The 25,289-nt window shown below is 41.0% G+C and overlaps 1 protein-coding gene across 1 annotated transcript in view; it reads left to right on the forward strand.

Annotated features, from left to right (window-relative positions):
• NOX5 (NADPH oxidase 5) overlaps window positions 1-25,289 on the forward strand; it is a 137,326-nt gene that overhangs the window by 31,036 nt on the left and 81,001 nt on the right. The window lies entirely within an intron of this gene.

Consider the following 25,289-nt stretch of genomic DNA (forward strand, 5'->3'; position numbering starts at 1 on the left):
TCCCCTTCCTCGCTGTGGGAGCTGTGTTTTTTTTTGTTTTTTTTTTGTTTTTTTTTTTTTTGTTGTTTTTTTTTTTTTTGAGACTGAGTCTGGCTCTGTCGCCCAGGCTGGAGTGCGGTGGCCGGATCTCAGCTCACTGCAAGCTCCGCCTCCCGGGTTCACGCCATTCTCCTGCCTCAGCCTCCCGAGTAGCTGGGACTACAGGCGCCCGCCACCTCGCCCGGCTAGTTTTTTGTATTTTTTAGTAGAGACGGGGTTTCACCGTGTTAGCCAGGATGGTCTCGATCTCCCGACCTCGTGATCCGCCCGTCTTGGCCTCCCAAAGTGCTGGGATTACAGGCTTGAGCCACCGCGCCCGGCCTGGGAGCTGTGTTTTTTTGCTCTGCACAATAAAACTTGCTGCTGCTCACTCTTTAGGTCCGCATCTAGAGCTGTAACATCGCAAAGGTCCGTGGCTTCATTCTTTCAGTCAGAGAGACCATGACCCCAACTGAAGGAACCAACTCTGGACACAAGACTAGACCATGTTTAGCAGCTGATGAAAAAGAGCCAGTAGAAAAGGAGAGGTTGAAGATGGGGTGCAGAGAGTGTAATAGGAGGGAAGGAGAAGAAATGAATTCAAATAAAGGTAAGCCTGAAGGTTTGGAAGCTAAAAATGAAGGAATTCCAGATTGTAGCTTCTAAACATTTTTTTTTTTTTTAATGATGTAGAAATTGAGGATATCTGTTTAGATTAAGTTATAAGGTTTAAAAAAAGACAGCATATATAGAGGGCCTAGCATGTAGTAGGTGCTTAATAAATAGTAGCTTTGTGTTACTTGCAGTTTTAGAAAGGTTTTGTATGATTAAAGCATTAGTACAGTATAATGTGATTTGAGAACATTTAAAATATTTTCTCTATAGATCTGCCAAAGTGCTTGAAACTCAACTTTGAGAAAATGGTTACATTGGATTAAAGCATTGTAAAATACTGCTTTATCTGCTTTATATGTTCGTATTTTGGTGAGATGCATTATTTTATTTATTATTTCAATAGTTTTTGGAGTACAGGTGGTTTTTGGTTACGTGGATAAGTTCTATAGCAGTGAATTCTGAGATTTTAGTGCACTCGTCACCCAAGCAGTGTACACTGTACCCAATATGTAATCTTTTATCCCTAACTCCCCTCCATGTTCCGCTCCCCTTGGAGTCCCCAAAGTCCATTATATTATTCTGTATGTCTTCACGTCCTCACAGCTTAAGTCCCACTTATAAATGAGAACATAAGGCATTTGGTTTTCCCATTCCTGAGTTAATTCATTTAGAATAATGGCCTCCAGCTCCATTCAGGTTGCTGCAAAAGACGTTATTTTGTTCCTTTTATGGCTGAGTAGTATTCCATGGTGTATGTATGCCACATTTTCTTTATTTACTTGGCACTTAGGTTGGTTTTACATCTTTGCAGTTGCACATTTTGCTGCAGTATACATGCATGTGCATGTGTCTTTTTCATATAAGGACTTTTTTTCCATTAGGTAGATGCCCAGTAGTGAGATTGCTGGATCAAATGCTAGATCTACTTTTAGTTCTTTAAGGAATCGCCATACTGTTTTCCACAGTGGTTGTACTAAATTACATTCCCAGCAGCAGTGTAGAAGTGTTCCCTTTTCACCACATTCACACCAATATCTATTCACACCAATATCTATTGTCTTTTAACTTTGTAATTATGGCCATTTTAAAAACAAAAAATAATTTTGGCCATTCTTTCTGGAGTAAGGTGGTATCTCACTGTGGTTTTAATTTGCATTTCCCTGATCATTAGTGATGCTGAGCATTTTTCCATACATTTGTTGGCTATTTGTATACCTTCCTTTGAGAAATGGCTATTCATGTCCTTTGACCACTTTTAGATGGGATTCTTTTTTTTTCTTGAATGCAATATTTTAAAATGCAGCCAACTTCTTGTTTAGTTCCTACTTAAAACCCCTTAAAAGGGTTTTTTAAACAGACAAATAAAAATGGTATATAATTATCATGTATAACATGTTTTGAAATATATAAATGTGGAAGAGTTAAATTGAGGTAATTAAGATGTGCATTACTTCACACACTTCTCATTTTTTTGAGATGAGAACACTTAAAATCTACTCTCTTAGCAGTTTTCAAGTATGTAACACATTATTGTTTAAATCCCCTTTGATGCTTTCCTGCAGGTTCAGCCTTGCCCCAGTCCCTTCCTCTTCTGTTTTTTGAATTGGTGAAGGATTAGTGTTAATTCATGCTTAAACTTTACGTAGAATTCACCAGTGAAGCCATCTGGTCCTGAACCTTTCTTTCTTGAGAGGTTTTTGGTTACTGATTCAATCTCCTGGCTTACTAGATGTCTGTCAAGATTTTTATAGCTTCAAGTCTTACGGTTAAGTCTTTAATCCATCCTGAGTTAATTTTGTGTATATGGTAAGAGATAAAGATCCAGTTTCATTCTTCTGCATATGACTAGCCACTTTTTCCAATACCATTTATTGAATAAGGTATCCCTTCCTCCATTTGTTGAAGTTGGTTGTTAGGGGTGTGGTGGTATTTCTGGGTTCTCTATTCTGTTATTTTTGCTTAGTACTGCTTTGGCTATTTGGACTCTTCTTTGGTTCCACATGAATTTTAGAATTGTTTTTTCTAATTCTGTGGAAAATGATGTTGGTGGTTTGACAGAAATTTCATTAAATCTGTAGATTGCTTTGGGCAGTATAGTCACTTTATCAATATTGCTTCTTTCTACCTATGAGCATGGGATGTTTCTCCATTTGTTTGTGTCACAATTTCTTTCATCAATATTTTGAGATTCTCCTTGTAGAGGTCTTTTGCCTCCTTGGTTAAATGTATTTCTAGATATTGTAATTTTTTGTGGCCATTGTAAAGGGGATTGAGTTCTCGATTTGGTTCTTAGCTTGAGCATTGTTGGTGTATAGCAATGCAGCTGATTTTTGTGCATTAATTTGGATCTTGAAACTTTACTGAAGTTGTTTATCAGGTCTAGAAGTCTTTTGGAGGAATCTTTGGTTTCCTAGTTTGGTATAAGTTTATGTCATTCAGCAAAAAAAGATACATTGACTTCCTCTTTTTCTATATGGGTACCTCTTTTTATTTCTTTTTCTTGCCTGATTGCTCTGGCTAAGACTTCCAGTTCTATATTGAATAGGAGTGGTGAGAATGGATATCTTTGCCTTGTTTCAACTCTTAGGAGAAATCCTTTCAACTTTTCCCTGTTCAGTATGATGTTGGTTGTGGGTTTCTCATAGATAGCACTTATTATTTTGAAGTTTGTTCCTTCAATGCCCAGTGTGTTGAGAGTTTTTCTTATGAAGGGATATTGGATTTTATCAATGCTTTTTCTGCATTTATTGAGATGATCATATGGTTTTTGTTTTTAATTCTGTTTATGTTGTGAATCACATTTATTGATTTGCATATGTTAAACCATCCTTGCAATCCCTGGAATACTTATCGTGATGAATAATCTTTTCATTTTATTTTATTCCTTTATTTTTTTGAGACAGGGTCTCTCTCTATCCTAGGTTGAAGTGCAGTGGCTCAATCAGGGCTCACAACAGTCTTGACTTCGTGGGCTCAAGTGCTTCTCTTGCTTTAGCCCCCAAACTAGCTGGGACTATAGGCATGTGCCACCACATCCAGCTAATTTTTTTGAATTTTAGTAGAGATGAGGTCTCACTATGTTGTCCAGGCTGGTCTTGACCTCCTGAGCTCAAGCAATCCTTTCGCCTTGGACTTCCAAAGTGCTGGGATTACAGGCATGAGCCACTGTGCCTGGCTATGATGAATGATCTTTTTGTGTGCTTTTAGATTTGCTTTGTTAGTCTTTTGTTGAGGATTTTGCCTCTATGTTTATTACAGATGTTGGCCTGCAGTTTTCTTTTTTTGTTGTGTCTTTGCCAGATTTTGGTATCAGAATGATACTGGTTTTATAAAGTGAGTTAGGGGAATCCCTCCTCTTTGATTTTGTGAATTGTTTCGATAAGATTGGTACCAGCTCTTCTTTGTATGTCTACTAGAATTTGGCTGGGGCTCCCTCTGGTCCTGAGCTTTTTTTTGCTTGGTAGATGTTTTTATTACTGATTCAATTTCATAACTCGTTACTGGTCTGTTCAGGATTTCAACTTCTTCTGGGTTCAATCTTGGGGGCTGTATGTTTCCAGGAATTTAACTGTGTCCTCTAGGTTTTCTAGTTTGTGTGCATACAGATGTTCATAGGAGTCTCTGAGGATCTTTAGTATTTCTGTGGTTTCAGTTGTTGTGTCATCTTTGTAATTTCTGACTGTGCTTATTTGGATCTTCTTTCTTGATTTCTTGGTTAATGTAGCTAGTGGTATATCGATTTTGTTTATTCTTTCGAAGAATCAACTGTTCATTTTATTGACCCTATGTATGATATTTTTTTGTCTCAATTTCATTTAGTTCTGCTCTTATCTTTGTGATTTCTTCTGCTGGCTTAGGGTTTGATTTGTTCTTATTTTTCTAGTTCCTTGAAGTGCAACATTAAGTTGTTAATTTGAAGTCTTTTTGTCTTTTTGATGTAGGCATTTGGCACTATAAACTTCCCTCTTAACACTTTTTCTTTTTTTTTTTTTTGCTGTATCCCAGAGGTTTTGGTATGTTGTGTCTCTGTTTTCCTTTGTTTCCAAAAAAAAAAAAAGTTTATTTCTGCTTTAATTTCATTGTTTAGCCAGAAGTTGTTCAGGAACAAGTTGTTTAGTTTTCGTGTACCTGTGTGGTTTTCAGAGTTCCTCTTGGTATTGATTTCTAATTTTATTCCACTGTGGTCTGAGAAGGTGCTTAATATAATTTTGATTTTTCAAAAATTATTGAGACTTTTTTCAATGACGAAACATATGGCAAATTTTAGAGAATGTTCTGTGCACAGATGAGAAAAATGTATATTCTGCAGTTGAGTGGGATGTTCTGTAAATGTCTGTTAGGTCTATTTCCTCAAGAGTCCAATTTAAGTCCAGAGTTTCTTTGTTAGTTTTCTGCCTCAATGATCTGTCAGTGGGATGTTGAAGTCACCCACTATTATTGTGTGGCTGTCTATCTCTTTTCTTAGGTCTAGTAGTATTTGTTTTATAAATCTGCATATATGTTGGGCATATATACATTTAGGATAGTTAAATTTTCTTGTTGAATTGAACCTTTATCATTATGTAATGTTCTTTTGCATATTTTTAACTGTTGGTTTAAAGCTGATTTTATCTGATACAAGACTAGCAACTCCTGTGCTTTTGTTTTCCATTTCCACGCTACGTCTTCATCCACCCTTTTACTTTGAGCCTGTGGATGTCATTACACTTTAGGTGGATCTCTTGGAGGCAGCAAATGGTTAGGTCTTGTTTTTTCATCCAATTTGCCAATCTGTATCTTTTAAGTGGAGCATTTATAGGCTGTTTACATTCAAACTTAATATTGACGTGTGAGATTTTGTTCCTGTCATGGTGGTGGTATCGCTTTGTAGTCTTAATTTTGTAATTGCTTTATAGGTACTGTGAACTTTGTACTTAGATGTGCTTTTATGGTAGCCAGTATTGTCCTTCTGTTTCCATGTTTAGAACTCCCTTGAGCATATCTCGTAAATCCGGTCTGGTGGTGAAGAATTTCCTTAGCATTTGATTATCTGGGATATAATTTCTCCTTTGTTTATAAAGTTTAGTTTGACAGGATATTAAATTTTTGGCTGGCATTTGTTTGCTTTTAAAAGGCTAAAAATAGGCACTCCCAATCTTTTCTGCTTATACAGTTTCTGTGGAGAAGTCCACAGTCAGTCTGTTAAAGGCAGCTAGGTCAAAGGACCAAATGTGAGTGTCATTACACACTAGGTGGGTGTCCTGGAGGCGGCAGATGGTTGGCTCTTATTTTTTTCATCCAGTTTGCCAATCTGTATCTTTTAAGTGGTGAATTTAGGCCGTTTACATTCAAGGTTAATCTTGTAATGACACCATATTTGGCCCTTTTCTCTGGCTGCCTTTAAAGTTTTTTCTTTAATGTTGACCTTGGCCTTGGTGATTTTCATCTTTTATGGTTTCTTGCAGGTGTTATCTGAATTTCTTATATCTGGTTGTCTACCTCTCTATCAAGAATAGGGAAATTTTTCTGAATTATTCCTTCAAATTTGTTTTCCAAGTTGCTTACTTTTTCTTCTTTTATTTCAGAAATGCCCATAAGTCATAGGTTTGGTATTTTACATAATTCTGTATTTCTTAAAGGCTTCATTTATTTTTAAAATTCTTTTAATTTGAAAGCCTGTTCTTTGAGCTCTGAAATTCTTTTTTTCTAATTCTTGGTTGAGTTAGATAGTTTCTCAGGTCCTTTTTAGTTGTCATATTTTCTTAGCCTTTTATTTTAATCTATTTGCATTAGAAGAGTATTGATCATTAACATTTACAAAATATTTTAAAATTTTTGAATTCATATAATCCAAAACAGAAGGAAAAATATCATGATCTTCTTAATATTAAAATATAATATGATTGATCAGCAAAATGGCAAACTCTCTTCACTGCACAGAAACAATAATACAAGCAGAAACTGTCAGAGCCAACTGTATCAGAATTCTGGAAAACAAAATTTTATAGCAATTAAGTAAAAGTGCTGAATCAGTAAAAAGGCAGCTTTTAAATGGTGGGGAAGTTTTGTGGTGTTTTGACTTTTCCCTGCTCCACCCCCTCCTTAGCTCAGCCATGGTTTTGAAGATGGCAGTTCACATTGCCAGTGAGGGACCCTGTTTCCTGATTCCAGAGAGAACACAGAAGACCTTATTCTAACTTATGTAAGGACTCACTGAATGACTGATATGAGGTGTCCTTGTGTGTTATGCTTGACTCAGAACTCATCAGGTGGAAAAGCAGTAGGCACTGCTCAAAAATATTGTAAGACAAATGAAAAACATACAGCACAACCTGGGGTAAAAGACAAAATAGGCCACCTAAAGCCTGGGAGAAAAAGACAGGAAGAATGTCTTTGAAAAATTAGGACATTCAAAAATGCCTGTGTATTTTGGTGAATCTAGAAAAAGATACACATGCTCAGAAAGGACCTGAGAGGACCCTAAACTTTCACTCTGACTGATCTCTAGGTTCAGCACAAACAGGAAGTGAAGGCTAAGTCAGAGTTGATGGTTAGGTTGGCTAAGTGTTGAAGGAGTGCCACTGCACAGAGCTAATCTGCAAAGAATAGAAGTGGTTTTTAAATGTTTTTGTTTGTTTTTAGCTCCTGGCACTTAAGAAAATCTGTGTCAAAACACTAGTTAAACACAAGCCAAAGAAACATAGACTTTAGTCACTAAATATGACAAGAAATACAGCCTTTGCAAAAATAATCTGGAAAAGTCACTAAACAATGACTGACTTCAGCCTTCAACAATAAAAAAAATGACAAATCCTGGGAAAGGAAATATCTGATTTCCATAGTTACCATATCATAATAGTCAAATGTTGAGTTTTCAACAAAAACCACAAGACATACAAAGAAATAGTAAGTCCAGACATTGGACTTACTAGACAAAGAATTTATGTCAACTGTCTTGAATATGCTCTAAGAATGAAAGGAAACCATGGACAAAGAACTAAAGGAACCTATTAAGTAAGAAGAAAATGGGAATATCAACAAAGAAATTCTGGAGCTGAAAAGTGCAATAACAAATAATATATTCACTAGAAGGATTCAACAGTAGATTTGATTAGGCAGAATAATGAATCAGTGAACTTGAAGGTAGGATTACTGATATTACCCAAGTCTGAGTAGAGTAGAAAGGAAAAAAAGAAGAGGTGAACAGAGCCTAAGGGATCCATGGGACACCATTAAGTGTACCAACATATGCATTTTTGGAGTCCCAGCATACAAGAGAAGTAGATAGACTATTTGAAAAAATAATGTCTGCAGACTCCCAAAATGTGATGAAAGATATTAATCTTCATGTCCAAGAAGCTCAATAACTCTAAGCAAGATAAACTCAAAGAGATCTGCACTGACGTACATTATAATCCAATTGTTGAAAGGAAAAGACAAAGAGAAAAATCTTAAAAGCAGCAAGGGAGAAGTGACTCATTATATACAAGCGTATATAACTAAGGTTATCAGGTATTTCTCATCAGAAAACATGGAGCCAGAAGGCAATGGGTTGACATATTTAAATGCCAAAAGTAAACAAAAACAACACCTGTAATTCTATACTTAGCAGAACCATTCTTTGAAAATAAAGGAGAAATTAAGACATTCACTGATAAACAAAACCTGAGGGAGTTTACCAGTAGACCTGACTTATAAGAAATACTGGGAGTTCTTCCAGCTGAAATTAAAGGACACTAGACAGTAACTCAAAGCTGTATGTAAAACATGTTGATCTGTAGTAAGGGTAACTATATAGGTAGATATAAAAGTCAGCATTATTATATTTTTAGTTTCTGACTCTATTTTTATTTCTTACTTAATGAAAGACAAATGCATTTAAAATCAGTCATTAGCTACACAATGTATAAAGATATAATTTGTGACAACGACAATATCATAAAGGGGCAGAGACAGAGCTGTATAGGAGCAGAGTTTTTGTATGAAGTTAAGTTGGTATCAATTCAAACTAGATTGCTACAAATTTAAGATGTTAAGTATTATCCTTCTTATAACCATTAAGAAAATATCCAGAAAGTATGCAGAAAAGGAAATGAGCCAGGAATCAATATTGTTCACTACAAAAAAAAAATCAGCTAAACACAAAATGAGACAGGAATAGAGGAATAGAGGAAATGAGAGACAAAGGTATATAAGGTATACAGAAAACAAAAAAAATGGCAGAAGTAAATCCTTCTTTATCAGTAATTAATTTACATGTAAATGAGTTAAATTCTCCAGCCACAAGGCAGAGGTTTGTAGAATGAATGAAAACAAATAAACAGGACTAAACTATATGGTGTCTAAAAGAGGTTCACTTTAGATCCAAAGACACAAATAGATTGAAAGTGAAAAAAATATGAAAAAATATGAGGCAAGGGGATGTTCAAGGAATTAAAATAACGTGTCCAAAGACACCAATCCTAAGTGATGGTAGAGATAACAGTATAATCTACAGTTTCTGATTTCCAGTCTATTACTGTTTCTGCCATCTAATTTTAAACTCCCTTATTTTCCTACAATGGGTTTTCCCTTCCCCAATTTTTATTCATAGTATACACATAACATAAGGAAAAATTTACAATCGTACCCTTGCCTCAATACAAATATTTCTCTTTAGTTTCTTTTAGTCCTTGCTTATCTGCATACATTATTGCAAACCAAATTATACTGCTCATATTGCAATGCTGCCTTTCCATCAAGTACAAATTATTGTGTCACTACTTAATCATTTTTAATGTTTACATAATACTCTATTGAGTTTACATGTTATTATATACTTCACCAATCCTTAATTATTAGAAATTAGGTTTTCCTAGTTTTAAAAATAATACAACTGTATGGATCATTTTTAATAGTTTGATTTCTTCTTTTTAAAAATAATTTCTAGGATTAAACTCCTGGAGAAGGGTTAAATCATGATCTTTAATATGCTTTTCCAAGTTATTTTCTAATTAGGTTATACTTAACCTTTCCACTAGTATAAATCTACCACCCCTGACCATAAGAATAAGGTTTAAGACCTCCTAATCATATTTTAATATTTAATAATGGCCACAATATAGCAGAATAGAAATATTTTTTAAAATGCAGGGAAAACAACTCATTTCATTTTTGCATTTTCACTGTTAACCTTTGTACATATGATCATCCTTTTAAACTTTCACTCATACATAATGATAGTGATTAATTCTTTTAGATAGAATAACTGTAATTAGTTTCATATACATATTAGCTGTTACTATAGCAAAACTTATCCAGAATAGAGTTAAAAGAATATTGTTGAATCTCTAATAGTATTCTGATTTTTCAATTTAAATTCCTGATTAAAATAGCAATTTCAAAGTTAGAACAGTAAGATAATTCAGAACAATATATAAATAGTATGGAATGTTAATTCATCTGTATCTCAGCTTATTATTTTAGATAGCTAAATTTATCTGTAATTTCATGGCAAAACTAAAAAGTCATGCCTAAATGTTGGACTTTTTGGACTATTTCATAAAAAATTAATTTTCCAGGTAACCAAATATTATGCCTTTAAGCACATACTTTTGGCATTTTGAGGACATTTTACTCTTAAGCAAAGTATATTGAACACTTTCTCTGCCTTAATAAAAAAGTATTCTGAACGGAAGTTGATCTTTCCTTGACTCAGGACTTCGTCATCATTTTAAACAATGTGTTATGTGGGATTATAATAGTACCTGAAAAGCTAATAATAATATGTGAAGCTAGTAAGATGTAAAGGCTTTTTACAACCATGCTAAGCAGTTCCAGTATGCTTTACTTTTGGGGAGCATTTGTTAATATTCTTATTTATGTTTTCTCCCCATCATGTAATGCTTCCACCTCCAATTACCTCTCTGCTGTTTGTTTCAGAAATGGGCTGGGCTAGGAAACCCAGATAACAGAGTGAGAGTTATGTGTGAAATTAAGAGCAAATGGGTTTTTATCTTTGGTAGAGTTCTCTTAAAACATTTTTTTTTAATAAAACCATTCCTATCTGTTCGTCACTGCTCATGATTAGGTATAGAGCCAGACCTCAGACCATCTTTCCTTCCTTACAACGTGGATAACCATGTGTGCTGCTCAGAGTTCTGCCTACTGAGAGAATTTCTCTTCACCACTGCCTTTCAGAGCCACCTAGGAGGGGGATTTGTAGTAGTCTTCTAAGTCTGCCATAATAACGTACCACAAACTGGGTGGCTTAGATAACAGCAGTGGATTATTTCACAGTTCTGGAGACAAGAAGTCCAAAATGAAGATGTGGGCGGGGTTGGTCTCTTCTAAGGGCTGTGAGGGAAGGATCTGTTCCATGTCTCTTCCTGAGCTCCTCTGCACTAGCTTCTTGGGGGTTGCTGGCAAGCTTGGCATTCTTTGGCTTATAGAAACATCACCCTGATCTCTGCCTTCATCTTCACGTGGCATCCTCCCTGTGTGCGTGTGTGTGTGTCCAAATTTCCCCTTTTCATAAGGATGCCAGTCATTTTGGATTAGGGCTATCCCAGGGCATATAGTTGATGAAGAAGGGATGCTAAGCAGATTGCACAAAACAGATCCTTGTGAATCTTTGGATCTTTTATGCATCCTAGGGGAATTTTTCCTATCTCTGGATCTTTGGGCCCTTTCTATGTGCCAGGAATCTTGTCATTACCCAAAGACCAGTATTAAACTTGCTGCTAACCTTTGTGGTGACCAGGAAAAGGGTACAAATGGAGGGTTACATACATATATTTGTAAATCAGGGTAAAAAACAAAATGTTTTGTCCTCCTACCTTGAAAAATATTACAGTTTAGAGTGTCCATACTTAGGATTCTCAGAGAAACTTTGGAACTCCACTCTGGAACACGGTGGCACTGCTCCATGAGGAAGGGCCTGGGAGAGGAGCAGGTCTAAGGACAGCATTGGTCACTGTTGAGTTCAGGCTTCATTTAGAGAATCTGGCAAACTATTTATGCCCCTCTCCAGTGCTTAAGCCATCACATTAATTCCTGAACTTGACTGAGTGCACCCAAGTTAGTGAATTCAGCTGCTTCTAGGGGTGTATTAGGACCAGTGGATCCCAAGGTCGTGTGCCTATTGTCACACCTCCTTTATCATAAAATGGGTACCTTAGTCCAGGGTGATGTTATATAGGATCCCCTTTTGTAAAGCAGGCATGTGTAAGCCCTCAGATGGTAATGTTAGATAGAAAACAAAAGTGGATACAGTGGATACGTTGCATAGAGAAGAAAAAAAATACAATGGATAGAGAAGAAAAACCCATATCCAAAGAAGATGCCAATCCCGAGATGGATGAATCCACTGCTTCCTGCATGATGGAGGGGTTTCATGTGATTAGCTGGCTGCTCTATTCAAGAGATGGCACCCTGTTGATGGCTCGGGTCCGATCTATGTAGCTCTACAATCACTCAGTCAGTAGTGGCAATAATTAGATACATTTTGGTAAGAGAAAGCTTATGTTGTTGGGCTAACACATGGTCTCACCCCTGCCACTCTGGTTACTGCATTCTTGGAATCATTTTATAAGCATCGAGGTAGCCAAAGACAGAGGCTAGCTGACAGACACTGGATGTATCATCTTATTTACTGGTTTTTTAGTATCTCCTCTGAAGTGGATCCTCTCAGGTAGGCATTGATGGAGAGACAAAGTTCCACAAGCTTGTGCCCACCCTCACAGGTCATCTACATGTCTCTTTCTCACATCTCCTAGTCTCTACTCTTGCTCCTTTTAGTTCATTTGTCACTATACAGGAGTCCATGTATATCCTTACTTAAGGTTATTACTCCCTCCATATAAAATTGATGATTAAGTGTTCTTCTTAAAGCTCTACGTTTTGGAAAGATTTCTTCTCCCCTCCTGCACCACCCAATGTTGTACTTTAGATACAACAGATGTACTGCAGCAATAGTCCTTATTGGCTCATGCCAATATGCCAGCCTGACCCATTCATAAATTAGACCCAGGTGGTTTCTTCCTCCTTTATCTTATTTTAGAAGGTTTGAGCTAAGGTGTTGATGCAATGAATGGGGGAGTCTTGGAGGGTTGGGTCATCTGTTTATGTAGCTTTTTTGTGCCCAGGGTATTCATGAATATGATCGTCTCCTGCATCTTGGTTAGGTTTGTCTTTTGCCCTCTAGCACAATTCCTGAAAATTTTCTGCTTCTTTTTCACCATATCTAATTAACAGGATGTTTTATCATTATGGTGGATGAGCACAGTATTCTGTGCAATGTAAAAATGATCAAAGTCCCTGTGGACTATATTGTAACAGAGAACAAGAGAGATAACACAGCCCTGGGGTGAGACGATGAATGTGTATCTCTGTTCTTTCCATATATATTATGTTCATTTGTCCTTCTTTATTGATGGAGATTTTAAAAATTACATTTGCCCAAACATTAGATCTGTTGTAATAAACATGTAGCAGCTGGCATGGCAGCTGTAATTGGAGCACCACTTGGTTGAGTTTTCAGTAGTACATCATTATCCTCCACCATCTGTTTATGTTTTGCAGGAACCATACGAGTGAATTGAATTGGAAGTGTGATGGGAATTATCACCCCAACATCCTTTAAATTTTGTAGAAATCAAATGCTCAAAGATTCATTATTTCTATTGATTTGCCATCTTGGTTGTTGAGGGAGGATGCTAACTTAGGAGCTTTCACTTGCCCTTCCTATATAATGACTCTAATGCCCCAGGTCAGGAAAACAATGTGAGGACTAAGAGCTGCTAAGAAAATCCATGTCAATTATATACTCAATATTGGGGAAATCACCAGAAGAGGATGTTATGGACCCTTTAGAACCACTGTGAGATAGACTTGAGCAAGGACTCAATTCATCACCATGCAGGGCCAGGACTAGGGTGAGGCAAATGAGCACCTAGCATGCAAGTTTTAAGGAAATACTCACAGGTGCCAAATCTGCACTTGCACAACCCTGAGAGTGAGTGCCTCCTCAAATGTTGTGACCTTGGCACCTTGTTTGTCTCACCCTAGTCCTGGTCCTACATTCAAGTATAAAGATATTGCACATCCCAGTACCTCCTCTGCCTCTTATATCTGATCCAAACCATAGGAGAGTCAATAATCATGAAGCTTCAGCAGACCATGGGTTGTGACCACTCCGCTTGTTACCATCGAGGAGATGCTGTGGCCGTCTGACTGAAAGATTCAGTTCCAGAATCCCATCCCAAGAGGACTCCTTTCTAGGGCCATTCCTGACACCAACTATGATCATTTGGCTTGCCCCAGATGGCAGAGTCTATGACAAAGATGTGGATGCAGGGAGGTAGGTAATCCAAGAAAGCAGTGATAAGAGAGTTTGGAGAGTAAGACCCGAAGTGAAGGAGTATTTTTGAGCTGTTATCTCTGTGGTGAACTGAGGTTTAATAACTCTGAGAAATCATGAATTGTGTGCCTCAGCATTATCCCATTTGTGGAGGGGAAACTCCTGTGCAATATGAGGCTGTGCATTCCTACAGGCTGAGCATGTATGTTCTCATGGTTCCGGAGAAAGCTCGGAGGCAGAAGAATGGTGAGTGTTTGAGATGGGAAGCAGTCAGTGTGCCTAGGACTGTCCCGCATAGCTGTGGCTGAGAAGATATGGCATGGAGTAACAACAGCACCTTCTAATCTACTCTGTGTCATTACTAGTAATAATCTGAGTACTTATGATGCCACCATATGTCATGGATTAACTGCTTCCTCATTTCTCCCAGGCAAGGAGTGTACATCCTTGCATTTCTCAAATATGTGAGCAATCCAATTCTAGAATCACATTCTGAGGATCTGTTCTTTGGGGCCACTTTCTGTAAAACTTAGGAAAACAGATGACTTTCCCAAATTAGGCGATTTAAAGAGAGTTAATAAAGATACTTTTTCCAAAGGTATGGACAGGGATACCACAAAGAACAGTGTGGTTTCTTATGGTGAATAACAGCAGAGATATCATTACTTCCTTTAACTACGTGGAGGGAGGAGAAGGAGCCTTTACCAGAACCTGGAGACAGAACTGTGTGGAGAGGACCAACTAATAGATCCACCCAGTAGGAGCTGCCTCCTTAGATAGAGAAGAGCAGTTAGCCAGCTATGATTCTTCCAGAGGGAAGCCAGGGGTGTAAGCATCTGGCCTCACTCTCCATCTCTTTGGTCTCCTGTGCCCACTGGTTAACTGCCTGAGAGCAAGGAAGCCCATTGATGCTGCCTGTCCAGAGAGCAAGGGAGCCCACTGATGCTGTTTATCCAGGTCAGCCTCCTGGGTCACTCCTTCCTAGGGTGGAGACAGGCAGATAGTAGGCCTGAAGAGAGAAATCCAGTACACATTGCTTAAAAGCAAACAAAATAGCTTTAAAAGGACCAGTCTAGAACTGGCTCCTGGGTGAGAGTGTATCCCACTGAAGAAGGAATTCGTGAATTTTACAATATGTAAAGCCAGAAAATTAACTTTCCCCTCAGGGCTTAGTGTAGTGTAACCCCCCACCCACTGTAGTAGTCTACGTTAGAGAAGAATACTAACTGCCTGTTTTTCTTTCTGTGCTCAGCGAGCCTTATCAGTTCTCACTAGTTTCACCTTCCTTGAGGCTCAGCGATCTCTTGCTTACCTTCCCAGCACAGCTGCAAGGTCATAAGATTGATAAGTATATGTTACAGAGCCATGTATTCCCAAGGATGTAAGACATGAAGTAACAAATAACTGCCTTTGTTCTCGCTTCTGTAAGTATGCTTCCTGCATCATGTAGCTCCGGGCCACTGACTGCTTAAAACGTGGCTGCTTTCTTTGTCCAGGACTCAGACTTTCCTGGATGCTAGTCCAGTTGAGCCAGGTGATCACCTTTTAATAAAGGACTCTCCTGAACTCTGTTCGGTCTCTCCATCTTTGATTGTCCCGCAGCACCACAACTCATGGTCCAGTCATCTGGCCCATTTTGTTTCGGTGTCATCTTTTCTGGAGTGTAGGACAAGGATCTTTGGGGGAGTGGCATATTTGCCTACTCTTTATTTCAGAGTTGCCTATGTGAGTAATAAACTGTCTGAAAGTAGCTCACTGGATTTTTACTCGCTGAATCAGGCTTTGCCTTCCCTTGTATGCGCTTGACATAGAATACTATTTCCCCCTCCAAAATCTGTAGGTCCAAGTTCTAAGCAATTGCTCTGGTTCTGTTGAGTTTAATATTGCATATGTAAACTCCAAATTATCACATTTGTATTACTTATCTATGTTACATGGAATTTAATTTGGAGAACTTGGCTGGGCCCGGTGGCTCACGCCTGTAATCCCAGCACTTTGAGAGGCTGAGGTGAGAGGATCACTTTAGCCCAGGAGTTCAAGACCAGCCTGGGTAACAGAGCAAGATCCTGTCTCAAAAGAAAAATTTGGAGAGCTCCCGGTAATAGAGTGCTGAGTCTATGTCAGAGACATGAAGACATGGAGAGCTCATCTCCATGAACAGCTGACATTACTATGTCAGAGGAGGGCAGATGGACTTTCTGGTCAGTGTCACTAAGACAGGAGGTGAAGGAGGTGCCAACCAGTGGACTTTGGGCTTCACTTTCAGTTACAGAAACACCCTCCCTTGCCCAGGATCCATAGGAACTGTGACAGTGTGGTGTTGAAAATCAACATGTCCTTCAAAAAAGCCTAAAATGTGACAACTTAGAAACACAAGAGGATGCCCTAACCCACCAGCAAATAAGAAAAAAATGGAAAACATCTGCGTGAAATCTGTCAGAATCTTAGTGTGTTACAGTCAGAGGCAATCTACGAGCTAAACTAATGCAGGCCCCCATTTTACAGATCATAAAACTGAGGCCAAGGGAGGGGAGGACCTTGCTCATGGTCACCCTGCAAGCTAGTGGCACATCCAGGACTAGCCCCAAGCCCACCCACAACCCTTCCCACTCTTTGGACGAAGAGCATCACGCTTTCCTTTTCTCATTCATGCTGCTCCTAAGCACTTATCTGTTGGATTTTACATGTGTATTCCATTGTATCTAGACCTCCCACCATTGCCCTGGTTAAAGCTGTTTTTTCTTTTGCCGTGATGATGATGGTGGTGACAATATTAATAATAGCAGCAGCTAACCCTGACTGAGACCTTCCCACTCTTCAAGCCCTATTTTAGACTTTACAAGCATGAACACTTTAAAATCAAACAGCCCTTTGGGGGAGGAGTTAGTATCACTCTAGTTTTATAAATGAGGAAACTGAGGCACAAAGAGGTAAAGCAACTTGCACTCTTAGTGTCAAGAGTGGTAAGTATTGGAGCCATAATTTAACTTGGGCCATCTGACTTTGGAGTTTATGCTCTCAAATATTTTATTAAACTGCCTTTAATGTGTATTAACATAATGGTTAACATTATTACCCCATTTACAGATCAAGGAACTGCATCCTGGTGAGATTAAGCAAGGTCACAAGGCTAGTAACAAGCAAAGTTAGATCTCAAACCCAAGTGTCTGACTCCAAAGTTCATGCTCTTAAACACTAGGTGTGCCTCCTTCCTGTCATAATAACTTCCTTACCTTAGACTTGCTAAAAAAAAAATCTCCAACAGAGAGCCGAAAAATACAGTGCTAGCTGTATTTCTAACTAGCACACAAGTTTAAAAACCACTGGGGCCGGGCGCGGTGGCTCAAGCCTGTAATCCCAGCACTTTGGGAGGCCGAGACGGGCGGATCACGAGGTCAGGAGATCGAGACCATCCTGGCTAACACGATGAAACCCCGTCTCTACCAAAAGATACAAAAAACTAGCCGGGCGTGGTGGCGGGCACCTGTAGTCCCAGCTACTCGGGAGGCTGAGGCAGGAGAATGGCGTGAACCCGGGAGGCGGAGCTTGCAGTGAGCCGAGATCCGGCCACTGCAATCCAGCCTGGGTGACAGAGCGAGACTCCGTCTCAAAAAAAAAAAAAAAAAACCAAAAAACTAAAAACCACTGGTATCAGTGGTCAAAGTTAAGGTACTTTGGAATCAAACAGTATAGAGCGTGGGATCCTGGACCTATCATGTAACCTCTTTAGGCCTCATTTCTGTAACACCAGGATAGTAGTTATGTGTAATGAGAGTTCGCATGTGTTAACTGCTTACTGCTACCCAAGCCCAGTGCTTCATGGGCATGGACGCATTTGATTGAAGTACCCATCTCATTAGGTTGTGGTGAGAGCTAAATGGGTGACACATGCTGCCACAGTGTCTGGAGCTAGTAGACAGCCAGGAAGTGTCGACTGGCTGCTGTGAGGACTCTTGGCCCTTTTTGTGTTTGCCTCCCTACTGGGTAGGAAGCTTCCTACACCTATGACGTGTGTCTTACTGATTTTTGTGTCTCTCCGGAGTCTGCCTCGTAGCTGGTCTCCAATCAGTCTGCATAAATCTGTTGACGTGAATGTCAAAGTGCATCTTCTGCTAGGCTTCGTGACCCCTGAGGGTTTTCAGGCTGACATGAGCCTCTTGCCAAATTTGTTCACACTGTTCCCAAATTCTCCCCTGAAGAGTAGCAATACATACATATTGTACATACATACAACACACACATACGTACATTCAATGATGATGTTTCTGCTTTAGGGATAAGGGGCATGGTGGGTTGATTTTTGAAGGTTTTGCAAATAAGAATGGAAAATGTGGGTGGCTTGGACAAACCACTGTCACAGCATCATGTAAAGGGGACTGAGATGAGGTGGCCAAGGTTCCAGAGAGTGCTTAGATGAGAGACTGCCCCAGCTTAGTCATCCACATTTGTTTCTCACAGGGTCTCATCACCTTGCTATGGGAGTGCTTCTCTTGCTGTCACCTATAAAATGGGGTAACCATTGCCTTCCACATCAAGGGGCAGCTTGAAGATCAAACCAAATGATCGCATGCTCATGGAGGCTTTTGTCAACCATCAAGCTCTGCTTCAGTGCAAGACATGGGTCAGATGGGTGTTTTAGTTCTCAGGAAGGAGGTGGTTTCTTCCCACTGTAGAGGCTTCCTCTCCCAGGACTCAGGGCCGCACCTTCTCTAGGTTCTCTCCTCCTGCTTCTCTGTCATTCAGCTTAAGCCAGGCTGAGCATATTTAACTTGCTTCTGAATCTTTTCAGACCCACGTTCCTTATCCTTGCCCCCTGCTTGCAGACTCTTAGCTGAGCTTTTAACTTTTCTCCCTCAGTCTTTCTGGTGTTCCAGATTCCTCCAGCAGCGCCCTGCATCCTCTGGTAAGTTTCATTTGGCAGTCTTGGGCAGGGATCACTGCCTGAACATGCAGCCTTCTCGGGGCGGGAGTCTATTCTTGTCTTCTTTTGTTAAAAACATGCATGCCACTCACCTCCTGGAACATTCTGTCACATGTCTTGATGCCGACCAACAAAATCCCACCCTTCAAATGAATTTGATTTCTTTTCTGACCTCATGTCATTCCATAAGCATGATTTTCTGGTCCCTTGGGGACCCTCTGAATATCTCCAGCTAGGGGGGATCTAACCCAAACTACTGGAAAACACAGCCTGCTGCTGGCATTAAGAGCTGCTTCTCAGGAAGCTGCAAGTGACACACATGTGCAATACCTCAGTGAGGTCCCTGGCAGGTCACACAGGAGAGCTCTGCTCCCTGCCACTTCACTTCCAAGCTCCGGGAAAGTGTTTGAAGAGCAGGGATTGTCAGGCCTCTGAGCCCAAGCTAAGCCATCATATCCCCTGTGACCTGCACATATGCATCCAGGTGGCCTGAAGCAACTGAAGATCCACAAAGGAAGTGAAAATAGCCTTAACTAATGACATTCTACCATTGTGATTTGTTTCTGCCCCACCCTAACTGATGATCAATGTAGTTTGTAATCTCCCCACCCTTAAGAAGGTTCTTTGTAATTCTCCCCACCCTTGAGAATGTACTTTGTGAGATCCACCCCGTCTGCAAAACATTGCTCCTACTCCACCGCTTATCCTCAAACCTATAAGAACTAATGATAATCCCACCACCCTTTGCTGACTCTCTTTTCGGACTCAGCCCGCCTACACCCGGGTGAAATAAACAGCCTTGTTGCTCACACAAAGCCTGTTTGGTGGACTCTCTTCACACAGACGCTCGTGAGAAATTTGATGCCGAAGACCCAGGTCAGAGGGACTCTTTTGGGAGACCAGTCTCCTGTCCTCGCCCTCACTCCATGAAGAGATCCACCTACGACCTTGGTGTTTGGGTGAGGGAGAAGGGACAAAATGGAGGAAGGTGAACAAGATGGCACAGTCCCGATTGCTTCCGGGTTCTTCATCACCAACTTTCCCGTGCCTGGGAAAATGCAGGAGAACTGAGCATGCGCCAGGTGACGTCAATCCGAAGAGAACGAAACTTACCCAGCCACGCCTACAGAGACGCCCCCATCACGCCCCTATCCCACCCACTGCCCTCCCCCTTCCAGTACCAATGCATAAAAGTCTGCCGCTGGCAGGAGCCGGGGTGACTTCCTCGGCCCCCGCATTCTTGGACCGGAGAACATCACCCGAGAGCACCGGCGCGACTTCCCTGGCCCCCCACACCTGAGGACCAGAGAACCTCGCCCGAGAGTGTGTGCGTATTTGCAATGAAAGACAGCCACTTTCTTATGTACTTTGGCCTCTTGTTTAATTATTTAGCTCTCCTAAATTAAATTAAACAAAACACTTGGGTCCTCAGACCAACCAGCCCAAGCAACATCTCACCAATTTCAAATCGGGTAAGCGGTCTTTTCACTCTCTTCTCCAGCCTTTCTTCCTACCCTTCAATCTTCCTCTCTCGCTAACCTTCAATCTCCCTGTCCTTCCAATTCCAGTTCTTTTTCCTCTCTAGTAGGGACAAAAGAGACACATTTTATCCATGGACCCAAAACTCCAGCGCCGGTCACGGCAGCCTTCCCTTGGTGTTTAATCACTGTGGGGACGCCTGCCTGATTATTCACCCACACTCCATTGTTGTCTGATCACCATGGGGATGCTGGCCTTGGTCATTGACCCACATTCCCTTGGTGGCAAGTCAATTGTGGGGATGCCTGCTTTGGTTGCTCACCCACATTGCAGCCCAGGGCTGCTCACCACCCTCCTTCTCCGTGTCTCTACCTTTCTCTTTAAACTTACTTCCTTCACTATGGGCAACCTTCCACCCTCCATTCCCCCTTCTCCCTTAGCCTGTGTTCTCAAGAACTTAAAACCTCTTCAACTCACACCTGACCTAAAACTTAAATGCCTCATTTTCTTCTGCAATACCGCTTGGCCCCAATACAAACTCGACAGTAGTTCCAAGTGACCACAGAATGGCACTTTCGATTTGTCTATCCTACAAGATCTAGATAATTTTTGTCGAAAAATGGGCAAATGGTCTGAGATGCGTGACGTCCAGGCATTCTTTTACACATTGGTCCCTCCCTAGTCTCTGCTCCCAGTGCTACTCGTCTTCTTTCTGGTCTGTTCCTTCAGTCTCCACCCCAAGCTCTGAGTCCTTTAAATCCTTCTTTTCTACAGACTCATCTGACCTCTCCCTTTCTCCCTAGAGCTGCTCCTTGCCAGGCTGAGCCAGGTCCCTCTGCTCCCCCACCCTGTAACCCTTCTATTACCTCCCCTCCCCCTACCTGGTCTGGTTTACAGTTTCGTTCTGTTACTAGCTCTCCCCCACCTGCCCAAGAATTTCCTCTTAGAAAGATGGCTGGAGCTGAAGGCATAGCTAAGGTTAATCCTCCTTTTTCTTTATCCGACCTCTCCCAAATCAGTTAGTGTTTAGGCTCTTTTTCATCAAATATGAAAACCCAGCCTAGTCCATGGCCCGTTTGGCAACAAACCTTAGACTCTTTACCACTCTGGACCCAGAGGGGCCAAAAGGCTGTCTTATTCTCAATATGCATTTTATTACCCAACTCACTCCCAACATTAAAAAAAGCTCCAAAAATTAGATTCTGGACGTCAAACCCCACAACAGGACTTAATTAACTTCGCCTTCAAGGTGTGCAATAATAGAGAAGAGTTGCAATTACTTGCCTCTGCTGTGAGAGAAACCCCAGACATATCTCCAGCACACAAAAACTTCAGAACACCTAAGCCACAGCGGTCAGGTGTTCCTTCAGGACCTCCTCCCCCAGGATCTTGCTTTAAGTGCTAGAAATCTGGCCACTGGGCCAAGGAATGCTCGCAGCCTGGGATTCCTCCTAAGCTGTGTCCCATCTGTGCAGGACCCCACTGGAAATTGGACTGTCCAACCGGCCCAAGGCTCTGACTGACTCCTTCCCAGATCTTCTCAGCTTAGTGGCTGAAGACTGACGCTGCCCGATTGCCTCTGAAGCCTCCTGGACCATCATAGATGCTTTGGGTAACTCTTACAGTGGAGGGTAAGTCTGCCCCCTTCTTAATCAATATGAAGGCTACCCACTCCACATTATCTTCTTTTCAAGGGCGTGTTTCCCTTGCCTCCATAACTGTTGTGGGTATTGACGGCCAGGCTTCTAAACCTCTTAAAACTCTCCAACTCTGGTGCCAACTTGGACAACATTCTTTTATGCACTCCTTTTTAGTTATCCCCACCTTCCCAGCTCCCTTGTTAGGTCGAGATATTTTAACCAAATTATCTGCTTCCCTGACTATTCCTGGGATACAGCCACACCTCATTGCCACCTTTTCTCCCAGTTCAAAGCCTCCTTCACATCCTCTCTTTGTATCTCCCCATTTTAATCCACAAGTATAGGACACCTCTACTCCCTCCTTGGCGACAGATGATGCACCCCTTAGCATCCCATTAAAACCTAATCTCCCTTACCCTGCTTAATGCCAATATCCCATCCCATGGCACGCTTTAAAAGGATTAAAGCCTGTTACCACTCGCTTGTTACAGTGTGGCCTTTTAAAGCCTATAAACTCTCCTTACAATTCCCCCATTTCACCTGTCCAAAAACCAGACAAGTTTTACAGGTTAGTTCAGAATCTGTGCCTTATCAACCAGATTGTCTTGCCTATCCACCCCGTTGTGCCAAACCCATATACTCTCCTATCCTCAATACCTCCCTCCACAACCTGTTACTCTGTTCTAGATAAACCTAGCTGACCCCATAAATCCTAAATCCTTTCTCCACTCCCCTTTCCATTCCTTAAAAAAACAGCCCTAAAAGCTGCTCCCACATGAACTCTCCCTAACTCATCCCAACCTTTTTCATTACACACAGCTGAAGTGCAGGGCTGTGCGGTCGGAATTCTTACACAAGAGCCAGGACCGCGCCCTGTAACCTTTCTGTCCAAACAACTTGACCTTACTGTTTTAGCCTAGCTCTTATGTCTATGTGTGGCAGCTACTGCTGCTGTAATACTTTTAAAGGCCCTCAAAATCACAAGCTATGCTCCACTTACTCTCTACAGTTCTCATAACTTTCAAAATCTATTTTCCTCCTCACACTTGATGCCTATACTTTCTGCCCCCCAGCTCCTTCAGCAGTATCACTCTTTGTTGAGTCTCCCACAGTTACCATTGTTCCTGGCCCAGACTTCAATCCGGCCTCCCACATTATTCCTGATACCACACCTGACCCCCACGACTGCATCTCTCTGATACACTTGGCATTTACTCCATTTCTCCATATTTCCTTCTTTCCTGTTCCTCACCCTGCTCATACCTGGTTAATTGATGGCAGTTCCACCAGGCCTAATTGCCACACACCAGCAAAGGCAGGCTATGCTATAGTATCTTCTACATCTATCATTGAGGCTACCGCCCTGCCCCTCTCCACGACCTCTCAGCAAAGTGAACTCATTGCCTTAACTTGAGCCCTCACTCTTGCAAATGAATTATCTGTCAATATTTATACTGACTCTAAATATGCCTTCTGTATCCTGCACCACCATGCTGTTATATGGACTGAAATAGGTTTCCTCACTACACAAGGATCTTGCATCATTAATGCCTCTTTAATAAAAACTCTTCTCAAGGCTGCTTTACTTCCAAAGGAAGATGGAGTCATACACTGCAAGGGCCACCAAAAGGCATCAGATCCCATCGCTCAGGGCAACACTTATGCTGATAAGGTAGCCAAAGAAGCAGCTTAGAGTTCCAACTTCTGTCCCTCACGGTCAACTTTTCTCGTTCTCATCTGGTCACTCCCACCTACTCCCGCACTGAAACTTCCACCTATTAATCTCTTCCCACACAAGGCAAATGGTCCTTGGACCAAGGAAAATATCTCCTTCCAGGCTCACAGGCCCATTCTATTCTATTGTTTATAACCTCTTCTATGTAGGTTACAAGCCTGCCTCTTAAAACCTCTCATTTCCTTTCCATCACGAATATCTATCCCCAATCCTCCACTCTTGACTCCCTCTTGGAGTGGGTAGATGATCTTTGCTAACAGGACACACTCCAATACTTTCACCCTGATGAAATCCTCCTCTTTACTTTTATACTCACTCTTATTCTCATTCCCATTCTTATGCGACCCTCTACCTCTCCCCAGCTAGCTTCACCACACTGTCAATCTCACTCACTCTCCTAGCCATTTCTAATCCTTGTTTAACAAACAATTGCTGACTTTGCATTTCTCTTTCCTCCAAAATTGCTGAGGTCTGGATTTACTCACTGCTGAAAAAGGAGGACTCTGTATATTTTTAAATGAAGAGTGTTGTTTTTACCTAAATCAGTCTGGCCTGGTATATGACAACATAAAAAAACTCAAGGATAGAGTCCAAAAACTCACCAACCAAGCAAATAATTATGCTGAACCCCCTTGGGCACTCTCTAATTGGATGTCCTGGGTCCTCCCAATTCTTAGTCCTTTAATACCTGTTTTTCTCCTTCTCTTATTTGGACCTTGTGTCTTCCTTTTAGTTTCTCAATTCATACAAAACTGCATCCAGGCCATCACCAATAATTCTATACGACAAGTACTCCTTCTAACAACCCCACAATATCACCCCTTACCCCAAAATCTTTCTTCAGTTGAATCTCTCCCACTCTAGGTTCCCATGCCACCCCTAATCCCACTTGAAGCAGCCCCGAGAAACATCACCCATTATCTCTCTATACTATCCCCCAAAATTTTCACCGCCTCAGCACTTCACCACCATTTTGTTTTGCTTTTTTAATTAAATATAAGAAGACAGGAATGTCAGGTCTCTGAGCCCAAGACAAGCCATCATATCTCCTGTGACCTGCATGTATACATCCAGATGGCCTGAAGCAACTGAAGAGCCACAAAGGAAGTGAAAATAGCCTTAACTGATGACATTCCACCATTGTGATTCGTTTCTGCCCCTCCCCAACTGATCAATGTACTTTTTAATCTCCCCCACCCTTAAGAAGGTTCTTTGTAATCTCCCCAACCCTTAAGAAGGTTCTGTGTAATTCTCCCCACCCTTGAGAATGTACTTTGTGAGATCCATCCCCTGTCCACAAAACATTGCTCCTAACTCCTAACTGCCTATCTCAAAACCTATAAGAACAAATGATAATCCCACCACCCGTTGCTGATTCTCTTTTCGGACTCAGCCTGCCTGCACCCAGGTGAAATAAACAGCCTTGTTGCTCACACAAAGCCTGTTTGGTGGTCTCTTTCCATGAAAGTGTGAGACAGGGACCACTGATGTCCAAGTAGGGGAACTGACTCCCTTGGCTTGCCTGGGACCAGCGGTTTCCTAGGACTTGGACTTTTAGTGCTG

The sequence above is a fragment of the Theropithecus gelada genome, chromosome 7a, assembly GCF_003255815.1.
Source record: "Theropithecus gelada isolate Dixy chromosome 7a, Tgel_1.0, whole genome shotgun sequence".
Classification (NCBI taxonomy): domain Eukaryota; kingdom Metazoa; phylum Chordata; class Mammalia; order Primates; family Cercopithecidae; genus Theropithecus; species Theropithecus gelada.